Below are 6469 nucleotides of genomic sequence, written 5' to 3' on the forward strand. Positions count from 1 at the left end.
GTTCGTCCCCTCCCCCCACTGCACCACACAACCAGCCCAGCTCTTCCCCTCCACCCACTGCATCCCAAAACCAGTCCAGCCTGTCTCTGCCTCCCTAACCTGTTCTTCCTCTCACCCATCCCTTCCTCCCACCCTAAGCCGCACCTCCATTTCCTACCTACTAACCTCATCCCACCTCCTTGACCTCTCCGTCTTCCCTGGGCTGACCTATCCCCTCCCTACCTCTCCATCTATACTCTACTCTCTACCTATCTTCTTTTCTCTCCATCTTCAGTCCACCTCCCCCTCTCTCCCTATTTATTCCAGCACCCTCACCCCATTCCCCTCTCTGGTGAAGGGTCTAGGCCTTAAACGTAAGCTTTTGTGCTCCTGAGATGCTGCTTGGCCTGCTGTGTTCATCCAGCTTCACACTTTATTATCTTGGATTCTCCGGCATCTGCAGTTCCCATTATCACTGCACCCAGCACTGATCCTTGTGGCACACTGCTGGTCACAGGCTTCCAGTCTGAAAAGTACCCCTCCATCATCACCCTCTGACTTCTACCTTCGAGCCAGTTCTGTATCCTTATGGCTAGTTCTCCCTTGCTAACCAGTCTACCAGAGGAACCTTGCCAAACACCTTTCTGATGTCCATATTGATCGAGTCTACAGCTCTGATTTCATCAACCCTCTTTGTTCTTTTTTCAAAAAAAACTCAATTAAGTTAATGAGAAATGATTTCCCACACACAAAGCCATGTTGACTATCCCTAATCAGTCCTTGCCTTTCCAAATGCATGTAAATCCTGTCCCTCTGGATTCCCTCCAACAAATTGCCCACCGCTGATGTCAGGCTCACCAGTCTATATTCACTGGCTTTTCCTTATCACTTTTCTTTAATATTGGCACCATGTTAGGCAACCTTCAGACTTTCAGCACCTCACCTGTGGCTATCGATGATACAAATAACTCAGCAAGAAGCCCAGCAATCATTTCCCTCGCTTCCTTCTCATGCATTTGAAATTAACAAAAATGGTTATGCTTGGTAACCTTTACAAGGTAGAAGTGCATGCTGCCTCAACAAATATAACTGTCTTCATGTCAGTCTATTTCAAATGGATTTACACTGGGCAGACGTTGCATTTTCACATAGAACCTACAAAGTTGAGAACTGAATTCAGAATTTGCCATTTATTAATTTCTAATTGACATATCTTGTGCAAATGCCTGTATTTTGAGGAATCGTTAACTATATTTTGGTAAACATTTGATAAATATTTAATATTTATAACTAATAGGGATTTAATACATAATTGCAGCTTTGAAAACTACTTTCAATTTTAGAAAAGGCAGAGAGAGCAGGACAAAACACCTAGCCAAACAAAGCAATATTAGTTCATTAACAGCAATCATGGAAACAGAAAAATCATAGAGCTAACTTCAACATATTTTTGACTATGATGGTGTTGAACCTAGTTTTCTGAGTGAGTTTTTGCCACAGGTCTTAGCAAGTTCTCTCACTCTATCTTATCAAACTCATCCCACATTATTGCCTACCAGATCTGATCACATCTGATTTCTGCCTCATCTCCCCATGCACCCTTTCTACAACAACCCAACATCCAGTGGATATTCAGTCAAAACACCTGCGTCCCTTGCACTAATGCATTCTTTAAAGTGCCACCGTGGACCCAGTTGGGCAATGGCACTCTGAAGGTGCCCCTCCTCGGCGAAGTTCAGAGTTGCAGTGTTGGAGAAACGGAAAGATAACACTACAATTTTCAAACAAGGACTGGGGGTCTTGGTTGATAGGGTGGTGAAAGGGAGAAAATTTCTCTTTCAGCAAACCCGGCAGAGACCATGCTAGCTTAGTCTGACATTTCTTCATGGGTCTAATGGTGCCATCTCCAGCGTGCATAGGAACAGCCAGCAAAGCAGGGGACCGCTTTGCTGAACACCTCCGCTCGGTTCGCAACAAACAACAGCACCTCCCAGTCGCGAACCATTTTAACTCCCCTTCCCATTCTTCAGATGACATGTCCATCATGGGCCTCCTGCAGTGCCACAATGATGCCACCCGAAGGTCGCAGGAACAGCAACTCATATTCCGCTTGGGAACCCTGCAGCCCAAAGGTATCAATGTGGACTTCACAAGCTTCAAAACCTCCCCCTCCCCCACTGCATCCCAAAACCAGCCCAGTTCGTCCTGTCCCTCCACTGCATCCCAAAACCAGCCCGGCTCGTCTCTGCCTCCTTAACCTGTTCTTCCTCTCACCTATCCCCTCCTCCCACCTCAAGCTGCACCTCCATTTCCTACCTACCAACCTCATCCCACCTCCTTGACCTGTCCGTCTTCCCTGGACTGACCTATCCCCTCCCCACCTATACTCTCCTCTCTGCCTATCTTCTCCTCTATCTATCTTCAGTCCGCCTCCCCCTCTCTCTCTATTTATTTCATAACCCTCACCCCATCCCCCTCTCTGATGAAGGGTCTAGGCCTGAAACATCAGCTTTTGTGCTCCTGAGATGCTGCTGGGCCTGCTGTGTGCATCCAGCTTCACACTTTGTTACCTTGGATTCTCCAGCATCTGCAGTTCCCATTATCTCTGAGGTCAATGACTCTCTTCACTTCACTGGGATAATGTCATTTTTTGTCACCTCACACTCACTATTTCTGCCTTCGCACTCATCTCCCACCAAGGCACAATCTCCCACCACTCTCGATATTTGCTGCATTTTTTTCCCTTACACCGTCTCAGCCACTCACACCATTAATCCTGCAAGCCCACAATAATGCTTCCTCAATTCCTTGGTACATCTTTCCACCTTTCCCCTACTTGCGCCTGTACTAATATGCGTGTCACTGACTGTCATGACACACATGCCGTACCTTTTTCTCTTTAAAGGGGAAGATGGTCCACAACAGGGTAGAAGGAAGCCAAATGGTGGTGGTGTGTCTGACATCCATGTCCTCATCCATTAGGAGGAGCGAAACCTGGCCCTCACGGTGAAAGATCAAGATCACTCCTGGAGGCATGCCAATTCATGCATATCCTCCCAAATTAATAACTCATACTTTCTCTGCCTCTGCCCTTCCTTCATTAACTGTGCTCTCACTGTCAATCATTGCACAACACTTCTAACAAATTTCCACAATGCCTTCTCTCTTTTTAGTCCTGCAGCTCCCTCAAGCCTTCCCAGAATGTCTGCAGAGAAATGATGCACTCTGGAAGAATCACCTTCCTAGATCTCTGAGGACAAGTGTGCAGAGGCCTCAAAGGAACCTTTAGCAAAGCTGCCTCCTGCACCTCCCACTAGCCCAGATAATGACATTGCAGGAGGAACACTGCCTTAGAAAGTATAAGTACACAGTTTGGTAAGCACCACACTGTGACAGCTCTACAGCTGGCTGAGAAAAAAAATCCCAGGCTGCTGGCACTTAGTGGACTGCAGGACACCAGACATTTACTCAATCCCAGACCTGTGGTATCAGCCATCAGCAAGTTTGTCCAAATGCATTGTGAGAAATAGGAGTGGCTGGCAGGCTTATGGGATACAACAGCCTCATCCCCAGAAACTACAGCAGTGTAGTGAGTCCAATCACCATTTAGCTGCTATGGAAACTCAGGTCCAGCACCTTAAGGGTCTGCTGCAGTCCACTGCACCACCTGTATAGGATGGGCCAAAGGGCTAAAAGTTAATTATGATATTTGACAGCTGCATGAGAAAATAGATTGTATAGGATGGGAAAATAGGCAGAGAAAGTTAACAATGATGCTTGACAAGCTGCCTGACCTTGAATGAGTCCTGTGAACATTCCTTTATGAGCTGAAGACGGCACCGGCAGCTTGTTTCTCTGTAGCTGTTTCTGTTATTGGCCAGAAGTTTTGTCTTCTGTAGTTGTATTTTCTGTGCCTTGCTGTTTTGTTACACTGTATAAGGGAGAGTTTCATTCCAAGTCGTTGAACTTCGCCTTGGACCATGATCGCAAACGGTGCCGGGAACAAGCTCAGCCTCCAGACCAGCCATCATCTGAGGGGCCCCGATGGCCAGAAGGGCATGAGGCTTAGTGTTTCTTTCCACTCTTTTTCATTCTTTTTATTTACTTAATAAATCTTCCTTTCTTTGTCGTCATTATTACTCAATAAATGTTCATATTTAAAGAATTTGCTATTGTCGCACCTTCTCATAACTACGTTTACCCAAATCGGGAAAGAACACCTGGATGTACTCTGTGATCCAAGACACCACTCGTTGCTTCACAGACTCAAGTAATGGTGACAGGGGACCTCGAAACCTGGACAGCACTCCAAGTGTCCTATCGTCCGAAGGAGGCAGGGTGGTGCCAGGAGGAGGGACCAAACTCAGGCCCCTTAGTGGTTTCCACTCAGGAGACTGCAATAGTGACCAGGCCCTCCACCTTCACCCTGCCTTCCCCACTCTCATCCTTGGACGTTCAAGCAGAGGACACCCAACTTGTTTCTGGTTAGAAGACTCTGCATTTCTGGCCCAAGTGGACACACCCAGTGTCACCGCCATGGGGCCAACAGGCTCCACATAGAACCAGTGTTCCACCACTTTAGCTGCAGAACCAGTGTTCCACCACTTTAGCTGCAGAACCAGTGTTCCACCACTTTAGCTGCAGAACCAGGGTGTACAATGAGACCCAGTAGTAGGAGGGTGAGAACGAAGAGAACTTTAGAGGGCACTTTGGTGGCACAGGCTTTTTGTAAATCAAGCTTTATGTGTAATTCTTGATGATTTTAACTTCCCTGCATCTGCTTTTCAGTCTCTAGTTACAAACGCTGAAAGAATTGCCATACTCAAGGCTTAGTGGATGGAGGTCCATACTGACAGCCTACTGCACAAACTGTGAGCACAGGGAGAAATGCAAACACACAACATTGGGTACTGTTGACATCTTTGATCTTCTTGGCTCAACTTGTCTGATGTTTGGTTCCCTCTGTTCGAACAGCTATAGCTGTCAAAGGTTTCTCCAGAATGGAAGTACCTGGGAGGTGCCACTTACACAGAGGGTCAATACTTGTGGAATAGTCAGGGAGTAGGCAGCCTATGTGCCTGTGTGCTAGGCCTCTCAGGGCCTGTGGCCCGTTTGGGAAGCGAGTAAATTTCAGAAAGGTAAGGGTTGCCACAAGAACAAGTATGAACTTCATCCAAAAATATTCAAAGGCAACAAATTGATAATTTAAATGAATAGTTAATATAGTAATGAATATTAAAAAGTGCCAAACAGTAAATCTCAATAATAAAGCCAATTTTTGACTTTTCGCTAAAGAGGGAAAAAGAACAGGCCCCAATTTATGAACTGCAGAGAAGGGAATTGCGGCTGGGGCTGAAGCAGGGTTTATTTGACTAACACAGACTTTAGGTTGCTACTGTGAGGCACAATCCGAAGTTAGCCTCTGCATAATTCAAATCAAAATAGTATCAGAAATGAGTTCACTTTCAGACTGGAGTTTCCTCCTCTCACATTCTTATCCCCTACCCTCTTACTCTCTCTTTCTTACCCTTCTTCCCTCTTTATACCTGGTCCCTGTCTTACTCTGCTTTATTCCCTTTAAGAAGATGGGGCTTTGTACTCCAAAAATTTTCAGCAGCCCTATTATAACTGAAACAAACATATAACATTAAAAGTAGCCATGTTATTCTTTGCCCCAAAGACTTTAATGCAATTTGGTAAAAGATGATTTCTTTTTTGAAAATTACGTAAAAGGAAAATTAGTTGGAGCAACTCAGCAGTCCATCATTTCCCCTTCGCTGTCATTGTTCAACTTGCAGTTCTCCGCCATCTACCTCTCAATGCCTTCTTCTCATGGTGCAACTCTCATCTCCTTCTGCTCCCACAGTCCCCTGAATGCCTCCTATTTATTCCCAGTCAAGGCCCCAGACTCACTGCCACAGCTCCAGTCCTTGGGTTGCTTCCAATCACAGACCGGTTCTCTCCCACATTTGCTGTTGATAGGCTAACCAGTAGTTCTATCCAGATTATAGTGGTGATAAATGAGCTGTAAATTTATTCACCTGAAAAGTAGAGGGCAGTAGCAATGCTCTGAAATTCTGTCAGTTTAGTATCTCTACTCTAAACAAATAAAATGCATTTTCAAAGTTGTTTTTCAGAAAATGTCAGTTTATTTTTGGTCAGCTAGACAAAAGGGGCTTTATTGCCCACAGAAATGTCGAACTGTTGGAATACAATCTTAAGGAAAATGTAAAACAGAAGTAACTAAGGAGCTTAATCGTTACAAGAGTCAGAAAAAAAACTTATCTGAATAAACCAATAGCAGTGACAAAAACATTAATCAAACTTTTGTTCCTGTAAAACTACGCATTGATGCTCCCCCAGCCAATGGCTAATTAAATCAAATTATTTGGTGTGAGGAGGCGTACCAGTAATCTGTTGAAGTTACGTTTCTGCAAATTTTACATAGGTAACTTTTTACTAAGTTTTTCTATGCCTCCTCTGGAAATGT

The sequence above is a fragment of the Stegostoma tigrinum genome, chromosome 6 (genome assembly GCF_030684315.1).
Source record: "Stegostoma tigrinum isolate sSteTig4 chromosome 6, sSteTig4.hap1, whole genome shotgun sequence".
Lineage (NCBI taxonomy): Eukaryota > Metazoa > Chordata > Chondrichthyes > Orectolobiformes > Stegostomatidae > Stegostoma > Stegostoma tigrinum.